This window comes from Pteropus alecto, unplaced genomic scaffold, assembly GCF_000325575.1.
Source record: "Pteropus alecto unplaced genomic scaffold, ASM32557v1 scaffold392, whole genome shotgun sequence".
Lineage (NCBI taxonomy): Eukaryota > Metazoa > Chordata > Mammalia > Chiroptera > Pteropodidae > Pteropus > Pteropus alecto.
Window position 1 is genome coordinate 105,688 of NW_006431933.1, and position 23,012 is coordinate 128,699.

Consider the following 23,012-nt stretch of genomic DNA (forward strand, 5'->3'; position numbering starts at 1 on the left):
AGAGAGAGAGAGAAATGGTTTTGCAACCAAACAATACCTTCTACAGGGGGAAGGGAGGGTAGCTAAAATACTAGATTCCTCCCCCTTGTGGTGTTGAAATCAAATACAACACATCATCCACACATCATGATGGCTCCACATTCTGGCTAATTACGGGAGACTTACCACCCCAGAATGTAACTCTATGTATGTATGTATATGTAAATCAAGGTAAAGTTTTCATTATTAAGGAATTCCAAATAACCTCAGCTCACGACACTATAACAGAAGCTAGAAGATGCCATCAGAGACCCAGTAGCCAGATGTAGCTACTGATTACAAAAGACAGGATCTACACTGGCTACTGAGCCATTGAGGGTACCTACACATTCCAGCAGTTAGATAATCCGCAGCCTTCTGGGGAGTGGCTCTGTGAAAGGAAAGAGAAGACATCAATCCTGGAAACTTATGTGAAAATGATTATCAAGAGATTTCAATTTCATATTTTCTTTATTGACATTCTGACAATAACTCCATGTACACAGTTAAAAACGACCTCTAGATTTATTTACTTACTCAGCATGTATTAATTAATTGATATTGAGTGAAGTGCCAGATATGCTTTCAAGGAGAAAATTTTAAAAATGAAAACCCCTACCCTTCTGGAGAATACTTGATAGTTTGTGAGAAAATCTACAATTGATTATTTGGCATGTTTTGCAGTAAAATGTTTTATATATGAAAAACAAGCAGTAAGTATTATAACCATCAAAAAGAAAAAGCAAACAAACAAGCAAACAAACAATCCACTATTTTATTATGGTCTTGGTACATCTTTGCTTTATGCCATTTTAACTTGGGTAATCTAGCAATCATACACATATGTAAAATAAATTACAGTGAAAAACATTGTTTCCTGCTACAAATTGAGGATAGTTATTTCTATCAAATGTCTAAAATGCCAAAGAAAACTGCGAAAAGATATGTCAGTTCCAAGCTTTCTTCTCATAATATAATGTAGGTATAAAAAGTTAGGAGACAGTTGTTCTCGATTGATTCATTCATTCATTCACTCAGTCACCACAAAAATGCTTACTAAGTGTCCTCTCTGTACTTTATGCCAGTCACTGGGAATGTGACACTGAATGAAGTCCCTGCACTCATGGAACTAAGAGTATAAGATTTAAGGTGCAGATAGAGAAAGACAGAAAAGAAACTCAATAGATATGTATGGTCATTTCACTGAGTAATGCAACAGTGAAGAGGAATGCTATTTTTCATAAGGTAGTTAGGAAAAGCATCATTGCAGGTGTAACATTTGAGCACATCCCTGAACGTGAAGGAGAACTATGCAAACACCAGGGGTGTGAAAGAACTCAATAGAGACAAGGCAAGCGTCAGAACAAAGGCTCTGTAACAGGAAAGGGCTGATGTCTTAAAGAAGGCGTTCTTACATTAGCACACGACCACTGTGGGCCATTAATTTTTTTGACTTTTAGTATTATTCCAGGCTGTAAATGACTATGTAACTTTGCTCCAAGTACACATTTTAGAATCCTACTATCACTTAGAAAAGATTTAGGAAAGTTATTCTCAATTAGAAAAAAAGCTATACTTAGAACTTTAAATTAGTATAATTTGACTGGACATGCAGTTAGACCACAAAAAGACACTCAAATATTTATTGCCTAAGAAAGAGGCTTTTAAAAAGAAAATGTATTAGCTATAATATATGAAAAGATAGCCAGCAATCTGGGAGCTTTACATATATAAATTTCAAGGAAATGCTTTAACTATTTAATCATAGATGTCTAATTTTAAGAAGGAACCCACTTGCCAATTTGTAATAGTATTTCACCAGGCAGTTAGCTCCTTGGAGAAGAAAAAAGTGGTGAAATTAACAAGGTAAAGTAGGTTTTTGTTTTATTATATTTTTTCTTTTTAAATAAATTAAAACCACCTTCATCTATGAAGTATATTCTGGCATTGCCTAAAAGCCAGGACACATATACCAAAGTGGGGAAAAAGACCATTCGTACAGGTTTTGCTGAATCTTACCATCAATGTAAAAATCAAACATTTATAGAACACGCAAATTTATATTTCATAAACCACTAAAATTAAATATATATAACTCTTACAAATTAGACTAACAACTAAAATGAAGCAAAGGCTTAGTTTGGTTAGTTTTAATGCCAAAATCTAAAGGATTGTCTTTTATAAATTTGGTCCATTTAGATTAGAAGAATGGTATTTTTTAATTCTCAAAGCTTGCCCTATCTATCCTCCAAATCTTCCTAAATCTAAAGAACTATCAAGATGGCCTTTTCTCCCCACTTTTAAATTTACCTAGGTAATACAAAAAGGAAAAACTGTTAAATAAAATTTTATTAAAGGCTATTCTATAGATTAGCGTCAACCACTAACCAATAATACAATTTTTTTAAAGTTATTAAAATATAGACTAGAATATAAAGAATATACTATAGCACAGACTTAATTAGTAATATATTTTCAAAGTTTATGAATAAAAGTCAAAGAAAAGAAATAAGGTCTAAATAAAAATGTCACAGTATATAATTCTAGTATCTTACAATTCAGAAAACAACTAAGCCTCAGGAACGGGATAGAACTCTAATGGAGGTACTCACTGCTCAAGTCTTATTCACAGTGCAAACAAACAAAAGCAAGATTAAAAAACAAAACAAACAAACAAAAAACTCTGTCCATTCTGGCTTAAGACCATTTATTTGAGGTACACATAATGAGAAAGAGTTTAAAGGGAGAAAAAGACTCAATAAAAGTTAAGCCTGCCACCTGCTGTTGGAAAGCCTGCTTTGAATTGGGATAAAAACCATTTCTTGAAATGTTAACCTAGAATTTTAAGAGCTTACCCTCCAAATTAAAACACAGGTGACCTATAAACCAAACAAAGAAGTAAAGAAACCCACAGACATCAAATGGAATTCTCATCAACTTTTCACTGAAAATGAAAGAAAGGTTGCTTCATGGGACATTCAACTAAAGAGTAGACTTACCTTGCATTTTTAAGGAATTATATGGACAATTCAATTTTGATTCCCAAAAGTCTGTCAAACATTAGAAATTGTATTTGTTCAAAGAAATTTTGACCCCAAACACTGTATGTGGAAGAGAGATGAATAATGTCATAGCATTGCCAGAATGTTAACTTTACCAAGTGAAAATTGTAATGTTTGACTCTAAATTTTCCCTCCAACTCCTATCCATGACATTTCACATATTTTAGGGTATGTACTAGGAGCTTTCCATAATGAAATAGAAATATAGTCAGCTTCTAAAACATATTTATGGATTTGACAGCACACCATCATGCATGCTATTCTAACAACATAAGTGTTTACTTTAGAAATTAACAAAAACTGCCTCCCATAGGGTAGATCTCATGTTAAGTGTCCTTACACACACACACACACACACACACACACACACACACACACACACACAAGAAAACTCTGGACACAAGAAAACTTTGGGAGGTGTTGGATATATCTATTACATTGATTATGATGATGGTGTCATGGATATTTGTATGTCCATATTAATCAAATTGTACACATTTAATACGTGCAGTTCTTTGTATATCGATAATACCTCAAATAAATTTGTTTACTAAAAAAAAAAAAAAACAAAAAGAAAAAACTGCCTCCCACATGGTTAAGAACAAAAATCTAATTCTATAGCCCAGGAAAAAAATGTACACGCATACACACAGTGTACCATGGCATGAAATTAAGCCAGAGGAAAACCAACCTTTTAAATACAAGTGTCTAATTAAAGTATGTTCTTGTGAACTTGAATTCCTTTTGTGTTACATCAGAGTATTTAAGCCAGGGTCTCAGCATAACCAGCATGTGGTTGCAGCCCGTCCAACTTTTGCATACCTGAGATCCTGTGACTACACTGACCAAAAACATTTATACCAGCTGATGGTCACTTGATTCTCATATCACTCTATTTAGTAAATTGCTCTGCAAATCAACTTAAGATTGAGGTAAACATTTCTGAGATGTTCCTGCTCAGGACATTTTTTAAAAAGACATTCCCTGCCAGATAAGTTTACTCTGAAAAGGTCTATGAAAGGATAGAGTTGGCACAAGATCCTAAAACAAACTTCGAAAGGCAAAACAAATCACAGTCCATAAAGAAAAATTCAGACTAGTTTTTTAAAAAAATAATATTAGCAATTAGGCATGTGCCTTTAATCCTTCTCAATGAAAACCAAAAATTTTTAAAAGTCGTTACATGAAAACATGAATCATTTTACTCATTAAAAACACTCAAAAGAAAAAGAATAGCTTTCATTTAAGTAACAGCTTTTTTATGGACAAGTTCCAGAAATTAATTGCACTAAATCCATTTGCAAATATATCTGTCACTCTCCCTCACTCTGAAAGAAATGCCTAAGGCATTCTCTTCATACAACGTGGGCAATGTGCCACAGTGGTGAGGAATACTTATCATTGAAAAAAAAGTAAAATAATTTACATCCCATCAATGACAAGGGAAAAATATCAAAATGAGGTGACTTTTCTGAACCTATTAGTAATAGAAAAAGCAGTCAGTTCCTAAGAATTCCTGACTTACACTTTCAGTTAATCACAATTAACACATTACTATTCTTCACTATTACTAGAGTCTTTCTAAATTTGGTCTCATTTCTAAGCCTTGTGCTATTCTCTAAAGGCATAAAAATCACATACACATAATATTGCAGATTTCATTTATAACCAAATTTCCACCAAGCCTGCTTTTGTCACTGTACAGAATGCTGTCATTGAATATTCTCCTGGTACAAAATTCTTTATTTGGTCTTCCTTGACTCTTCTCATCAAGTTTCACTGAGCTCAGACTGACTGAAGGAGGAGCCAAATATTTGGCCTTTGCACACTGCAAACTGCTCGCCCAGCTCCAATTCTCCCTCTTCTGGGCCAGGCTCAAAGATACTCTTCTAAGATTCTAGGGGACCTTCCTGGAGTCCTCCATAAAGTTAGCCGTATGCTACCCAGGGCCAGCTCCCTGATCACTCAGTCTGTGTCTCGGCCAGAAACACAAGTCAAATTACTCTTTAATTGTTTGTTTAGAAATGTCTCCCTATGAGAATGTGAGCTCTTTGAGGTTAGAATTGAATCCTATTCTTCCAAGATTCTCCAGGTACTAACACAGTACACTGAGTCACAGTAATCTTTTAATAAGTATCTATAAAGAAATGAATCAAGTGTGTGGCACCTGTACTGATAAAAACACTTCAAAAAACAAATAACCAAAAAAAAAAAGTGGAGAATATCTCCACTTTAGCAAAACTCTTGTATTTCTTTATCCTTTAAACATTACTTGATTTCCATCTTAGTTTTATGGTAACTTTCTATAAGATTTGTGAGTGCTTATAAAATTAAGCTATTTATAAAGGATTTATAAAGTGTATTTCCCCAAGAAACCTTCTAGTGAAAGCACTTAGAGTGAAAGTTTCTATATAAACCCTGCAGCACAAGAATAGCCTTGTTGCACAGAAGAGACCTTGGGATGTAGGAAGGCTATGCTAACCACCTCATGCTATATGATGTTAACAAGATCTACTCTGGTGAAATAAAAAAAAATGAGAAATTGAACAGGTAATTGTAGGGAGAGGGAGAAGAAAATAGAAGAAAGAAAACATAGGAACATCCATATGTTGTAATTTCTTCTTCATGTGGTTATAAAATGAACTAAATTTTCATCAAGCGAAGCCTCTTCCAAAAATCAGACATCTACCAGAAGTTAACACTGGGCTTCAATTATTATGAAATCCTTGGTAGTATGTTGATTTGTTAAATTATGTGATTTGTATAAATGTTTTATAGCACAAAATAAGAGAAGACAGCAAACAGATAAGTGTGAACATTTGAAGGAACTAAAAAAAATGATTTGCAATGATGGAGGGCCAAATGTATATATCATCTTTATTGATGCTACCTGATGACCTAACTGCTACAATACCCACAAGACATTCAATCAACAAAGAGGAGTTAGATTCTACTTGTGTAACAAAGAGAAAATGCGAAAGTTAGTTGAGACTTATAAAGAAAGACTGTTGATACGTGTTAAATAAAGGAAAAAGGGAGATTGAATATTTTTAAATTTCTAGAGAATGAAAGAAAGACAGCAATATAAATTCCTAACCTCACATCAAGTATTTGCTCTTAGAGTGGTCGCCAGCCAGTGAATGTGTGACCAGTTTTTCAAGTAGTCAAAAGGAAATCAAAAATGTTTTGGTGATAATACTCAGTACAAAGCAAGAGTCATGAAAAGTCTTGATAACAGTATTTTTCTCCCTCTTCTCTCATTAGTTGATGCTAGAGTACATCTATGCTCAAAGCGGGGAATTTTTGACAGTGTGTGGATGGTTCTGCAAAGTTTAAGTGTTTAGAGAAATATTATCAATCTAATTAAAAGTCAGATTCAAAAATTAACCGGATGTCAAAAGATCAAGCTCTCAACTTACAATTGGAGATGGAATTTTAAGATGGTCACAGAAGTAGTCTGGACTGTAAAAAGGAAGAAGGATACTGAAGAGGGAAGGCTAATGAAAATGACAAACAGCAAGGAGGAGCGGTGTAAGTCAGTAGAGCCAAAGAGAAAAGAGATATAAGAGAAGGCCAATACCTAGTCACAACGCCAAGGCACTCATGAATGAGGCAACAGATTCATGTGAATCCTCCATTAACTAGGTAGAAGGGAAAGTTTATCAGATGGAGAAAACCAGAAAATTGGGAGAGGAAGGATAAAAGAAGGGTAACTCTTGAGAGTTAAAAAAAAGAAGTTAGAGAAGGTAAGCATCTGGAGTCTGAGAGAAAGGGAAGATTATTCATAGGCCTAGGCAAAGTCAAGAGATGGAGGAAGGAAGTCTTTCTTCCTGTGTAGGGTAGGGGGAACAGCAGTGGCAAACTTTTATCACTAGGTTGGAAAAGGGAAATAACAGAAACAAAACTGCTGTTTATATTGATGGTAAGAAACAGAGAGGAAATCTGGTTCCTCTTTCTAAGAGTGGAGAAAAAGGTCAGGAGAGGTACTTGCCACTAAAGGATAAAAGGATAGTGTAACCTTGAAAGTACTGGCTCAAAAAGGGCAAGATAGTGTGTGTGTGTGTGTGTGTGTGTGTGTGTGTGTGTGTGTGTGTGTGTGTGTGTGTGTGTCAGATAATCTGGGGGAGTGTGAATGGTTGTAGGAGTAATTTTTAGTCAAAAAGAAATAGCAAAACCCTCTTATTTAGAGAAAATGACAAGGCATAAGGAACTCAATAATGCAGGGGAAATATCAATTTCTAAAAAGAACACACTAGATGTAAGTTGGCAATGCTAGAAGAGCAGTGAGCCTCAGAACCTGATGAGCAATACTAACCTTAAGACTGAGCTTTCTGGGGTATCCAGCCTGTGGGTTGCCTATACATCCTATGTAGATACAACAATCCAGGAACTAATCTAATTCCCTTACGTCCACAATCACCTAGTACCCTTCCTGATTCAATGTCTCTATGACCCTAACCCCATATTCATTCTCTCACCTCTCATTCCCAGTTAGTAGGCAATGGCATCAACCTATTCAAATTTGTCACTGACAATTACTATTCATTTTGATATTATCTCTGTTATGGATCCTATCTTGATTATTAAACTTTCTGTAGTCTGGGTAGGGTGGAATTGTAAAAAAATAAAAATCCATGCCAGGATGATAATTCTCTTCATGCTCAGTCAAACTCATCCTACTACTGAAGTCACTAATAGTTAATGTGAACCCTAAGCTGACAGGAAAGAAATGTTGTGAACACTTTCTTTCACATTTGCCCCTATGGAAGCCAGGAGAGACCACGAAATTAGGGATGAGATAAATGGAGGTACTTAAAAGAACAGAATCAAAAGATTTGGTCAAAACAAAACAAAACAAAACAAAGTAAAAAAAAAAATAGGGATTCCCTAGATTGACTCTCATCTTTAGACAAAACCTTACAATTTTTTTGCTTTCATACTATCTCCTGATTGTCTAAGCTTAAAATAAGCCTGAATAAATTTTTTAAATCTTGAATAAGAAGTTTAGAAACTGGAACTCTGAGGTCCCAGTCAAGAAAACAAGTCGTGTTTTGCTTTAGATGTGTCAGTCAGAACTGACAGAAAACTTAGGAAAATTGTCATTTTACTAATTTATCAAATAACGGGTTATAAAAGTCTTTCCCAAAGTGTGTTCTTTGGAGTATTAAACCAATAGATGATTCACGCACGCGCACACACACACACACACACACACACACACACACAATTCTTTTAATCTATTAAATTTGGGAAATGTAGATGTACCATATGCTCATTGTAAATTTTCAATACAAATATAAAAGGTTCTGAGAAGTCCTGTAGGAGAGAAACCTATTTAATGTTGTTTAGCTCAGCTTTTCCTGAACTTATGCAACCACAGAATATATTTTTTTTCTGTCTCCTGAAAATGTGTTTTGTGCATTACCATCCTAGAGCATATTAAGGCTATACTTAGTCCTCACACAGTTTTTATCACATACACTATGGAAATTTTCGAGTGGCAATAAACTCAGAAAAAATTCTCCTGAGGCAGTTTCCCCCAAACCAGGAATGTAAAAAGGATGAGGAATACTGAGAGAGGGTCACTGAAACTGGCAAAGAACAAGCAGAGATGTCAGTCAACACAGCCAAGGGGTTAAAGGGTGTTATTTCCCTTCTTGGCTAAGTAAGCCCTAATGGCACCTGCTTTAAGCTCTGTATTGTCTCCTTTCAAAGCCACCAGTTTTGGTAACTGTGACCCAAGTAATGACTGTTCAGTAGCCTTTAAAGAAGGATTTTAAATAACCCAGTGCACAAGATTTCACTTATTATGAAACTTACTCTTGATGGAAGCCATGGGACAACAAATGGAATTAATCTCATGTTTCCATGTTGGTTTTACAGAGTCACTCACACATGCCCATGCCATTAGTATTCAGGTCCAATGAGAGCAGTCACATAGTAAATATCAACACCCACTGTGTATGCGGTACTGTCCAGCTACCATGACTGTTTCACATACTAGTCTTTGACCCTTACAACAACCTTGTGAAACCTGTGGTTGTGTTATTATCCATTTACAGATGGGTTAATAGGATTAGAAGGAATCATTGTCATGAACACCTCATATACAAATAGAAGGGCCTCTAGTAATTGCCTGGCAAATTGATGAGTAAAAGGGTCCTGGCTAAATACTCAATATGACTTTGTGAAAGTGGCAAGGTATAGTAGGGAGAATGGTGACCTCTACCCAAGAAAATGGGGGCTCTGATCCAGCCAAAGAACTTGGCTTCTCTGGGTTTCAGGTTGTTACCCCAAGCAAATAAGGATAATACTGATCCTACTGATAATGGGATCATTGAGACGATCTCACAAAATGAGGTACATAAAAGTGTCTTATCAATTTTCATGCACTCTGCAAAAAGAAGAGATTTATTTCTCTAATAATAGTAAAATCTGAAGGTGGTATTTTCGTCTTATCTTTTTAGTCTGAGCCCCATTTCATATGCTTTAGCCCTCATCATATGGTGAGTGCTACAGCAGTTGTGTTTAAGTGCAATGCTTATAAACCAGGGAGACAGCTGGCCTCATAGTGCTGGACAAAATACTTCCTGAAACACTTGTTTCAACGCCTTGTAAACAGGAGGAACTAAAGTTATCACATTTATGTTTGGAGTTTAACTTCTGATTTCTCATATGCACTAGGTTATATTTCTATCCCCAAACCATTAAAATTTCATCAAGTTTTTCCCCTAAGAGATGTTAAGTTTTTATTTTGCCAAAAAAAGGCTTTTTAAAATCCTCCATCTACTGTAACAATGACTGTTCATTTTCAATGAAGTTTTTTAAATTGAGGAATAACACAATAAACTGCACATATTTACAAGGTAAAATTTTAAGTTTTGACATATGTACTCATGAAACCATCACCACAATCAAAATAGTGCCAATTACCCGCCTGCCTCAAAGATTCCTCATGCTCTTTTGCAACCCTTCCCACTTGCCACTCCTACCCCCCTCACCCCAAGCAACCACTTTATCTGCTTTCTGTCATTATATATTGCTTTGCATTTTTTTTTTTAGTTTTATATAAATGGAATCATACAGCATTTCCATTTTTGTCTGGCTTCTTTCACTTATTATGGAGTCAACAATGTTGACTACATCAGTAGCTCATGCTTTCTCATTAAGGAGTAGTATCCATCATATGGATACTCCATAATTTGTCGATCCATTCATCTCTTGATGAACATTAGGGTTCAGTTTTTAGCTATTATCAACAAAAAGTGCTGTAAGCATTCATGTACAATATCCTTTCTTTTCTCTAGATGGAATATCTGGATCAGTTAATATATTACTGAACATGTTAACAAACTGCCGAGCTGTCTTCCAAAACGTTTTTACCATTTTACATTTCTACTTAAATGTACTGAGAGTTCTAGAACCCCTATAAACTTGCCAACATTTAGTACAGTGGGACTTTTTCATTGTAGCCATTCAAATAGGTGTGCAGTTTTGATTTGCATTTCCCTAATGATTAATGGTGTTGAACACCTTTCCATGTGTTTTCCATTTGCACATCTTCTTTGGTGATGCATGTGTTCAAAACATTTGCCCAGTTTTCTGTCGTTTATTTTCTTAAAATTGAAAATTTAGTCAGTTGTAATATGTGGTGCAAGACTGATAACTAAGAACTCAATCAAAATTTTAAATAATTCATGTGTACTCGAGGATAAAATTTAACAATAATTATGATTATTTTTTAAAAACTATGCTGAATTAATATACTCTAAATGTTATGACAAACTTGAAATCCTTATAAAGCTTGAAAGGATTTAATTACTTTTAATCAGTACTGCTGCTAAGTCTACATAGATTCAGAAATTAATTAGTAAACAAAATAATTTTATTCCATGTACTCTACTAGTACATAAACCATCTTAGTTCTTCCTCAGTGCATTAGCTAAAATCACTGTTTCTACGCCTACGCCACATTTCACACTTTGTACTAATCATATTCTAATCCCGTAAGATTCCATTTTACAAAAATAATTTGTCAAACTTGTGCCCACATTCAAAAAGCGACAAAGGCAAAAACCCTCTATTGCATTGTTTGTGCAAACAGTAACAACAAAATGTGATTTGCAAGCATGAAAATGAATTCTACTTGAAGATCTGTAGAGCAGACTAAATTCTAGGATAGCTATAGGCTTTCCTTTGAGGAAAAACAGGCCCAGTTCTGCTCTGCAGGGCTATCGGTTCGCAGCTCAATTGTTACAGTTGATGTGGGTTTCCTCTTAGATGCCTGGAAAATGACTATGCTGACCACATCCACATTCTGAAATACTTTTTGAGAACTTGTAACCAAACTGCAGGAACTGACTCATTTGCAGTGCCCAGCCACCACACAATCGTTCCAGAATAGACTCTAGTCAAAGGCAGAAATATCAAGGTTTTAGAACACAGGCAACAAATTGTCTACTTATAGAGGGAAGGAAAGAGGGGGAAATCCCTAGGCACATGGGGAAAAATGCCTCAAGCTCCGGTAGACCATCAGACATGACCAGAAAGACCAAGCAGAACACACCACTTCATGGGCAATACATGTGTTTCCCTCAAAGCTAGAAGTTGGAAGCTGGTGGAAAAACCGACTTTACTCTCTGAGAGAACTCTCTGTATTTCACCTAGAAAGTTCACTTGAGAGAGATGTACACAGGAGGATTTGAGGAAGATGTTGTCTTGAACATCCATGCCTGAATTCTTTGCTCAGTAAGTCAGGAACATGACCCCTCGTCTCCCAGGAGACATGCATAATGGACATCATGTTGGGGAAGCCAGAAAGAAATGAGGTAAGGACCCAAAGACAGACATGGGCATAAGATCAGAGGTTTGCTGATGCCCTGGGGCTCCCCTACATCTTTCTTTATCCATTTTTACATCTTTCTCAGTTCCCAAGGATGCTCATCTAAGGAGATCAGCTTCCTTGTGATGTACCAATTCTCACTCCCTCTCTTAGTGCAGGATTCCTACTTCAGAGGAGGGAAAGGAGCAAATTAGGCCCTCTTCCACAAAATACTCTATGTTCCCAAATTATTAATTTGTCCTCCCCACAAGTGAAACTTTCATTCTCTCAGTCAGTTTCAGCCAGAGGCAGTAAGGAAATCCGGTCCAGTTGAACTGAACTATAAATGACAAAACCAATAACTCTTCTCTGCAGGTGGGTACCTGGCTAAAAGAATATGAATGTTAACCCAAATGCATAACTAACTAGTGGAAAGTCAGGATAGGTGATAGGTATTAAATATAAAGCTTCAAGTGGTGTGAAGTAAGATAAACCTGGGCAATACCTACAAATAGCCATCAAGCCCCTCCAAGTCCTGTATGTTGTCAGGCCTGGTTACATGGTCCAATGTTGATAAAATGATATGTATATACATTTTATGTCTGTTCTCACTGATGTCATGCCTCAACATGTTAACTCCCACATGAAGAAACTGTACATACCTTACACAAAACGCTGGACTTTTAATACCAGATTATGAATAGCAAAAGAATGAGAAGGGGCTGCAATCCATTTACAGCTATCAATTTTATCTTTTAAAAATCGCAAAACTGTTTTTAATACGAATTTAAAGATAAAAAGTAGATACAATTCCATTCCTCCCAAATGGTCAACTGCTTTTATTTTCCCACGATCCTTTTCCACCTCCATTTGTAAAACAAGCACTGTGTAACATAACTTTTAAACTTGTATCAAACAAAATTTTTATATAGAATTATAAAAGAGAACCTATCAACTGCATGAACATAAAACTAAGAGCCACAAAAGAAAGTATTTTAACACAAAATTACTTAAAACCATGCAGTTCAAAATTCTAAACTGTTAATCACCGAGTATAAAAATCAGCAAAGACATACCACACAGACAGTGAATTTTTGGCAAGTATAAATGAAATTGAGACAACATCCCACTGCTAGACACTTGAGTACCTCACCCCTCTCTGAGTAACAGATGTGATAGGAAGAGTTACCCATTTTTGGCTCTTTAGTTGATAAGGAGCTGATATAGCTCAACTTTATCTTTCTTTATCAAGATTTTCATAGCATAATGATTTAGATTACAAAAGTATTTTATCAAAAGAGAGCCCTATGCAACTTATACACACTCAGGTTATGAAACATAATGGCTAGACTCCCCAGGATCTCTATATAAATCGCATGTACTCTGGAACACAATTCTCATTCTCTCTAGTTATATGTCCTACCTTCCAGCAGCTTCTTACTATGGCCAACTATGTGATATGCCATTCTCTACCTCCCAGACCTCATTTACTACTTTCCACATTGCTCACTGTTCCACAACGGCCTCTTTTCTTCTGTCCCTTAGACATACCAAGTTTGCTCCCACCGCCATTGCAATGACTGTTTTCTCTGCCTGGAATTGTCTTCCTCCAGATACCCTCATGGTTGGCTCCTCACTTCCCAAGAGTAAGTCTCTGAACAAATATCATGTTAGAAAAGACTTTCCTGTCAGCCCTGGATAAAGAGGCTCTTTCTCAGACCCCTAGATACTCCCTATCTCTCTAACTAGTTTTATTTTTCTCTATAGCACATAGTGACTCTTGACATATACTTATTTGCTTGATCATTGTCAGTCTCCCCGCTCCATGCGAGCTGGGACCTTGTTCATTGCTATATTCCCAGACAGAGAAAACCATCTGGCATGCAGTGAGTGTGTAATACATTTTTATAAAATGAGCATTTCCCATATGGCATTTTTGTCAATTGCTCGGCCATAAGTTTATGAGGTCTAGATGGTACCTGGGATGATTTTTGTTAGCATTGCATACTTCAAGGGCCAGGTGGACAGAAGTTGTAGGAGAGTGGTCAGTAAGAGAAATTGTGCAGGGATGGGAAGAGAAAGAACAGTTTCTTTACACTCTCCTTATTGTCCATAGGTAAAAGATAAGAGAGGGTATTTTGGAGTATAGTTACCAAACAGAGTGGAGAGAAAAGTATTTACTGCCTTTACTAACTTGACTTGTCCCAAACAGTCCTTATTTGAACTTACTCAGAAAGAAGAACCCTGAAATAATGTGCTACACTTTTAGAGTGGGAGCAATTTTGTTTTTAAATCTACATTAACAGCATACTGGTTAGACATTTATACAATTTACGAAGTGATCTCCCCGATTAGTCTACTACCCACCTGGCACTGTAAATAGTTATTACAATATTATTGACTATATTCCCTATGCTGTACTTTACACCCCCATGACTATTTTTTAACTACCAATTTGTACTTCTTAATTCCTCCACATTTTTCACCCAGGCCCAACTCCCCTCCCATCTGGCAACCATCAAAATGTTATTCATATCTATGAGTTTGTTCCTGTTTCTTTGTTTGGTTACTTTGTTCTTTAGATTCCCCACAAGTGAGATCATATGGCATTTGCCTTACTCTGACTTATTTCACCTAGCATAATATCTTCTAGGTTCATCCATTTTGTTGTAAATGGTAAGATTTCATTTTTTATGCTCAAGTAATATTCCATTGTATGTATGCATCACCTTTTTATCCATTCATCTAGTCGTAGGCACTTAAGTCTAACTACTATGCTGTATACCTGAAACAAATACGAAATAATATTGAATGTCAACTGTAAATGAACAATTTTTAAAAACTTAACTCCACATTAATATTTTCTTTTATTGGACCATATATACCTAGTATTGATGTAAACATCACATTTCATGTTGAAAGCTATAAAGCATTTTCATTGCCTTTGCTGCTGTGGTCAAACCTATACCAGAAAACATACAGATTACATTTGTGCCATTACAAAGAACTTGATGGTTAGTTGTGTGTCTTTCAAAAACTATGGAAAATGACACCTTGGTTTAAATCACAAGTAAAGGTAAAGACTATCTGCCTTAAGGAAGAAATCCCTAACTGCAGTATGGTGATGAATAACACTTTTTGAAGTGTTAGTATAAACCATCCTCCTTAGCTTTGTCTCCCAAAAAGAGAGGGTTATCCCTCATTTTCCACATCTTTACTTAATGCTATTTTCAAAAATTCATAATAAATTTAATTTAGGGCAGAATAGGGCTTTGACCTCCAAACTGGTTTAAATTCTATTTAAAAAATCATTATCCAAAAGAACATTGTAGAGACCCTTGTTCTTTTATAATGTTCTTTAAACAGAGAAATGAGTTGAAAGCTCAGGGGAATTCTTAAACCCTAGTCCTTCTACCACCAGTTAAAAATAAAACATATCTCTGCATTATTTTTTTGTCACAAGCTTTTTCTTTCCCTTACTTTAAAAAAGGCTGGCTGCCAAAGAAAGATGCTTAAAGACTTTTATGAATGTCAATCTGTAATATGTGCTTTGTCTCAAAAATGGCAAAAGAATAAAAAAAAAAAGATGTATTCATTGAGGTGAAAGGGAGAAAGAGCGAGTTTGTAGTAACTCCTCTTCCTTCCCTTAATGGACCGTAACCCCATCCATTATATCATACATCTGTAGGCAGGCATTGAATGAGTTACTTAAGAAAATGAATGAATGAATGGGTGAATGAATGAATGGATGGATGAATGAAGGAATGAAAAAATGAAGGCAGGCATGATTAGTATATCCTCCTGCATACAAACAGGCTCAGTCCAAGGCCAGATTTTTAAAGAGATTTCTAAGCACTTTTGAATCCGTGGGTTAGGGTAGCCTACTTTTCCCCCTAAGACAAATTCTCAACCTACATCTGAAAGGAGGAAATTCTCAATGTGAAACCCCTTTCCCACATTCTGAAAATTAACTCATCCAAATATGGAGGTTTTATGCACATAGATGGCTTCTTGTAATTCTTTACTTAGAAGTTTTGCCCCTCTAGATAGCACCAGGAAATATATGGAGATAAAGGGAGAAAATATTAGTAAATACAGATTCTTACTTATTTTACTTTTTTATGGATAAATTCTATACCAGATAAGAAGAAAATCTCCAGAGAGGTTGAAGAAAGTACATCCCTAGGACCCAAACACTTGCATACTTCTCTCTTCTACCCCCACTTTCAAGTGAAAACATTAGAAAAAAAATAGGGGAAGTTACATGACTAAATTTGTTAGTGCATGAGATCAACTGAAAACAAGGAATTCCCCTCCTGGACTTCAGTGGCCTAATTAAAACTCATAAAACGCAATGACTAAAATTGCTCCCAATGATTTGTAAAATAAAAAGCAGAAAAAGTCAATTTTGTATTTCAATATTGAGAGGGCCACTTGAAGATGTGACAATTTGCAGAACAGAAATGAGAAGATCATTTCTGAGACTTTCGGGTTCAGTCAGCTTTTATTCTGCTTTTCTGCCAAGAAGTACTTTCCATCTATACTGGCAACAACCTACTTGGATTTAGAGTCTGGTTTCACAACTTACCAGCTGAGTGGCCATAAGCACATTCCTTTACCTCTCTGTGACTCAGTGTTCTTATTTGTGAAATGGGCATAATAATTGAATCAATGAGTTTGTCAAGAAGATTAAACAAGTCAATGCAGGTAGAGCAGTACAACAGCGCCCACCTAGAACATATTAAGTATGCAATAAATGGCAGCCCCCGCTGTTACTTAATCCGATATGGAAAAAAAAGACATAATTTAGAATGGATCCACAGCCTTTGAGACTAAATTGAAGTCTGTTCCTAAAAGGATTTGGGAAGGAACTACTCCAGGGACCATATACCATGTGTTTGACATATGTTATATCATGCAACAGCCCTTTGTGCTAGTATTGATGGTCCATTCTCTGGGGCTTAGGGGAATAAACAGAGTAGCTTACTCAGCTAGCAAGGGGTAAAGTCAGCTTAAAGAACAAGTCTACTTGTTTCCAGAGCCTGAGCCTCTTAGGGAGCAAATACTTCAATGGATGCTGTAAATAGGCACCTTTTTGGGGTCATGGTAACCACTGTCACATACTTGATACTGGAAAATGGAGGTTTGGAATTTTTTTTCAGGTAATCAGAACTTTGGAAGCACCCTGAAAAGTTTTGCTGGGACTGCACAAATTCACTCAGTTTCTCTCATTTTTAAGAACTCTAGACTTGCTTTATATATATCACCCAAATACAAACAGAGAAATTAATGGGTTTAAGTTTAAAAAGTCTTTATCCATCAGCTTTTAGGAAAGGTAGGAAATAAGTTTTCTCCCACTATCACCACCATCAATGGGCTTTCAGTAGAATTAGGTGCTTTCAGGAGAATTCAACTCTTGCAAGGCAGAAAGGGAAGATCCTTTAAAATAAAACCTTAGCTTGCATTTCACGATCTGTTATTTTCTACCTTAAAATAACAGTTATACTTTGTTTTTAAGCAAGTTATTACTTTATTAGACTTACCACTAAAAGGAAGCAATTAGAAACTATTTTGCTATTAAAATATAGCTAAGAAAAACAAAATGTCTCAAATTATATTGACTTACAAAACCATATTACATTCAACTTTTAAATGCATTTAATCTGTTCCTCTAAGAATTAATTTAAAATAAAGTCAAGTATATAACTGCTCTAATGATGTATTTACATGACATATTTACAGTAAATAATATACAGGAAATTTAAAATTTTATGTTTTATATTATCCTTAATACTTTGGAATATATAAACAAGAATAAATAGGAGGTTGAAAGACAATAGATTACAGTTAAGAACTTAAGAACTTGAGCCAGGAAATGTCCAAGATTAAATCACATTTTTTAACATAACATGTAGAACAACTGTTTTATATTGATATTTTTAATTTTTCAAAGGAAAAGGATATCAAGTAGGTGGGTTTAAGATGTTTTTGCTGGAATTAATGTTATGTCAGTTCCCCAGTTCCCTAACTAAATTGAAGATAGTTTATAAAATATAAAAATATTTTACTGTGCATGTTCTCCTTAGAAATTCAAGTTTTTCTTGATTTTAAAAATATTCAATGATCATATTCAAATTTGGCTTAGTTTCCTCTCCTGAATGAAGATATGAGCCATCCAAATTCTGATTGCACAATCAAAACAGTTCAAGAAAAAGAAATTATCATGGCTGTGAATATAAAACGATAACTAATAGTGAGAAAAATCCATTGGGCAAAAATTTTTATTATCTAATAAAAATAAATCTAATAAAAACTGATGGGAGGGAATCAGTTTAAAGATAGAGATCAAAGGGAAATAAATTTGGACCTTTAAATTTGTTCACAGATAACATTACTGCTAGTTCACTGAAATGCCAAATGAATAAATAAGTAAAACATATAATATGTAAGCCAGAGATAAGTATTAAGAAGAAAAATTAAGCAGGGTAGAGGGGTAGGAAATTTGGAGAATAGAAAGAGGAGGCTACTATTAGCTTAGAATGATTTTTTTATCCCTAGAAATAAATATATAGGTATTGGAGAGACACCTTATATACTTTCTTGAGAAGTACTGTTAAAAGTATTCTTTGGTGGATTCAGAGTCATGCAACTCAAGTTCCATAGCCTGCCTGATTTCCCCCAAGGGCCTTTTGCTTTGTCCTAGTGTGGCTCCCACACCAGGGAGCTCACTCACTCTTGAGGTGACCCATGCTCTCTGTCAAAGCACAGACCTCCTGCTTAGTTCAGGGCCCAGAAAATGTCTGTGAAAATTATTTTCCATTATTCAAGATAATTTCCTTGGGGCTAAGAAGTTATTTCATGTGTCATAATTTTTCATCAAGATAAAGAAATTGGGTTGACTGCTGATGGAGATCAATGTTGAGAAATCTATGAAGAGAGTAAGAAGTAAGAGCTTTTCAGACCCATAGAACCCTACACTCCCACACAGGAGAACCTGTTATAAAGCATTCTGCAGCAGGCCCCTGGTAATGACCATGGTAGTAACATCATCAGATCTGATGACACCAGGCATAGGGTAACTAGGCATAAAGTAAACAGTGACTGACTGGCTCAGTCAAGAGTTCCAGTACCACGTCTCCAGGCCCTCTCTCTACCTGAAGTTGACTCATTAGGAGCAAACTGTAGCTAGACTGCTTGCTTTCAAATATTGGCTCTACTACTTCCTGACTGTGTTACTTTAGGCAAGTTGCTTCACCTCTCTGTGCATCAGTTTCCCCATGTAAAATAGAGATAACAATCATATTTGGCCACATATAGTTTTTGTGACAATTAAATATATACAAATAATTTTATACCAAAACACATCTATGTGCCAAGCACTGATTTATATGCTAGTGATTCATTTAGAGTACTGCCCCGTACATAATACAAGCTCCATGCATATCAGTAATTAGAGGTCCACATATCCTTATCTGACACTCAGATTGATTACTCTTATGATTATTTTATCATTTTATAAAGGTAATAAGGTGACTATTCTATCTACATAAAACTCTGGGGGGCTAAGGTGCAGCACTTCGTGATCAAACACATTAATATTGCTACAGTAAAACATACAAACATTCGCACTAAGTGGGATAAAGATTACAAATAGCTTCCCATCAGTTCAGGTCATGATTTGCAGCCAACTTTTTTCCATTAAAATCTTTTGTTTTTCAGAGCTTTTTGGATTTCAGGAGAGATGGTGAACCTATATATTAAGTAAGGGGTAAAGCTAATTAAGTCTTCTTTTTCTTTCTAACTTCTGGATATGCTGATAATCAAATAAATAGTCAAAATTATCTAGGAGAAGAAAGTAGGAAGCCCTTCAGGCATGGAAAATTCACAACTGCATATCTTATCTAATGCCAAATATTAGTCTAAACAATCCCTGCCCCCAAATACAGTGTGATATAAGGTTCTCAGTAAACCAAAGCATTTCTATAAACAACAGGTAACAGTCTTTAAGGATTTTTAAAAGTAATTTTTGAATATAGGGTAAAATATCTAAGTTTTACCACCTTATCTTTCCCATAGAAGACAAGTTATTAAATGACAAATAATTCACTTAAAGACATGTACTCTAAAAGAGTACAGTATTCTCTGTAATCAGCCTAGGGGAGATGAATAAATGTTATTCCAAAGAGGTAAACTATTCTGCTACCAAAGGAATTTTCTCCACATTGCATTTTAAGGAAATATTTGCAGCTCTTGAAAAGCTACACAATAACTGGTTCAAGATGTTCTCCCTGCTGGTCAGCACTGGATAAAGAATTTGCACAAACCCATGGAAATCAACTTCTCCTGCCTATTACTCCCATATGTTGTTATTTATCTTCCCCAACTTTTTTGACCCCTGTCCATTTATTTTATACTGAAGTATTGCTTTCTTCAAGACCTAGGGTTTACCAACCCCATGGTAATCCATACACAAAGGCAAAGCCAAGAAGACATGAAACGAACGGAGATACTTATGTTGCTTCATGGTTTTTTTCCCCTATTCATTATCCTCCTACTCAATGAGACTGTAGTGGGAGGTCTGAATGACATTTCCAAACCGAGAACTTAAAGCTATATTTCAACACCCAACCCCTCTGTTGTCATAGGAACAACACTATGAGGCTTATTTAGGTTCTAACAAACAGCCACTTGTTTCACTAGCAATTAAAAGCTCCCCCTTCCAAGCAAATATTAAACACATACATACACATGCTCTAAAAAATTTATTGGACAAAATTGTATACCACAACAAAAATTTAAGAAACAAACCAAAGGGAAAGTGTTTATATTCCTGAATATGAAAATATCAAATATTATTTGAAAAATTATTTTGAAGTCTGTCATTTGACCTGATTCCCTTCAGTTTGTAGCTTTACATACCCACAAAAACAAAGACATATGTGTACCTTTAATATCCTATAACAGAATGTACAAGAATATTATTAATACTCTCAATAATCCCAGTGGAGAATCCAGGGCAATGTTGTTATTTATTTTACATGTATTTTAAAAAAATAATAAATTGATGACTGAGAAGAGCAAACAGAATTAAAAATATGAAGATCTAAAAGAATTCTTCTGCGATACACTTTCTAGCCTTTATTGTTTCAACCTACTTCTATCATATTTTTGTCATTCGAAATGGATTCTAAATGGATAAGTCAAACCTAAAAATTATATAGACTTTTTTTCCATCAAGAAAGGCCGTCTTTAGGCAGATTATTAAATCGTTATGTTTTGCCCAAGTATTTGCATGAAATGCAGAGCTGAAAATCATGGTGAATCACTGAATACAAACTAGCAGCTGGATATAAATTACCTGTAATCATCTTAATGCTTTGTCACCATTTTCTGTCTTCAAAACTCTGAAACCTATAAATTCATGTGCGCTTCAGGGAAATGAGTGGTATTTTTCCACGTCCTCAGCCACACCTTAATTAAGTCAAATACCTTGTAATATTCACATATTTGGATCATCAATCTGATTTATTGGAGATCCTGCCCTTAAAGGCCATGCTTGCCTTGCTTTATGTCTTTGAGAGCTATTAGTCAGAGAAAAATAATCTTAAAAGTTCTCAAATCATATAAAAAGAAAAAGAACAATTAATAGATCCCACTAGATTCATCTCCCTCTTCTCCACACTCATCCCACTCTAGTGCCAACAGAGAAACTGCAGCATGCTAACCTGTTGTTTATTATACATTTTTCCCTTTCAAGTTAAGGATTTTAAGATTTCAAAAGTAACAGAATGGGAACCCAAAGTCAGAAATGTAGATTTAACCTTCAATTAGGTTAAGATACTAAAAAAGAAATAAATAAGGTTATATCCTATATAACCCAAAACTTACAACTCTGTCAAACAGTTTTAATTATATGTATTCGCATTCATAAAGGGACACCAAAGTTACCTATATAATTATTTTCCATCTGATTTTACAAGTACACATCACATGATTGCTTCTATTGACCAATAAAAGAACTTGTAAAATCAGGTAGCCATCCACCATTCTAATTTTATTTTCTTATTCTAGTCAACTTTTCCAGTACAATCATTCTTAAGAAACCAAATCAAGAAATCAGACATTCATGCCCAGTATAAACTTGTGTTTCCTCACAGTTCATGAATCAAGAACCCAGTGTATATAACAGGTATTCAAAGCTTTATTGTAGTTTTCTGGGCATCTTAAATATAAAGGTCCTAGCTCAAATTCAAGACTAGAAAACAATTTAAGGTTTCAGAGACAGACACAGGCACATTGGTAAGAGCTATTAAACACAATCTCTCAGAACATAATGGACCTTATAGTAATAACTACCCTTTTCGCTATATTAATGTCACCAAATAGAATAATCTAAAAACACAATGATACAAATATAAAAAATCTATTATCTTAATGTGCCTTTCACAATCAGGAGGAAAAGTTTCTAATGCATTACTTAATTTTATTTTGTAGATTTCTAAGTACTAGACATCTTTGAGTAGAGGGAGGGAAAAGAGGGCAAATTCACTAATTCAGAAAGCACCCTTTCAAAAATCATAAATATTATTCAGACTATATGGAAATATACATCCATGGAAAGTTAATGCTAAAATTCTACCAAACAATCCATTTTGATTGCTTCCTCCGGGTAAAAAAGGGGGGGAAAAGCCAAAATTATATATATTTGACTAAACTGGTAATGAATCATTCATCTTTGTCAATTACCTGGCTGCTTCTCAGCCTTTATGCTATATTCCTGGGCTGCTCTTTTTAGAGTTCCTCACTCTGTTTATGTGTTCTCTGGTTCAACACAGTTGGTAGGGGTCTGTGAACAATTTCATAATACCCACATGCACCATATGACAACTATTAGGGAGCAATGCCACTTTTCACTTACCAATTCTGGATAAAGCAGTATTTCCTGGTGACAGAATGCTGATGCTTCCATTCACTTAAACTCTCTCTTCACAGCTTGATAAATCTGATTATAAAATGTGTTTGTTCCAGATCACATGAGACACTTTTCCTACAAAAGTTGTCTAAAGAGTTATCTGCATTTCATTCCTTTGACAAAACGAACAAGAAAGAGT

The 23,012-nt window shown here is 35.2% G+C and overlaps 1 long non-coding RNA gene across 14 annotated transcripts in view; it reads right to left on the reverse strand.

The window, feature by feature from the left end:
- LOC107195316 overlaps window positions 1-23,012 on the reverse strand; it is a 173,908-nt gene that overhangs the window by 70,510 nt on the left and 80,386 nt on the right. For 7 of the 14 annotated variants that reach the window (XR_003044773.1, XR_003044778.1, XR_003044771.1 and 4 more), the window contains one exon: window positions 22,820-22,986. The exons of 5 other annotated variants lie outside the window; for them this stretch is intronic. This is a non-coding gene — a long non-coding RNA (uncharacterized LOC107195316). Of the gene's footprint in view, window positions 1-16; window positions 410-22,819; window positions 22,987-23,012 lie in introns of those variants that run through there. 2 more of the 14 variants (XR_003044777.1, XR_003044783.1) reach the window with 2 other exon arrangements.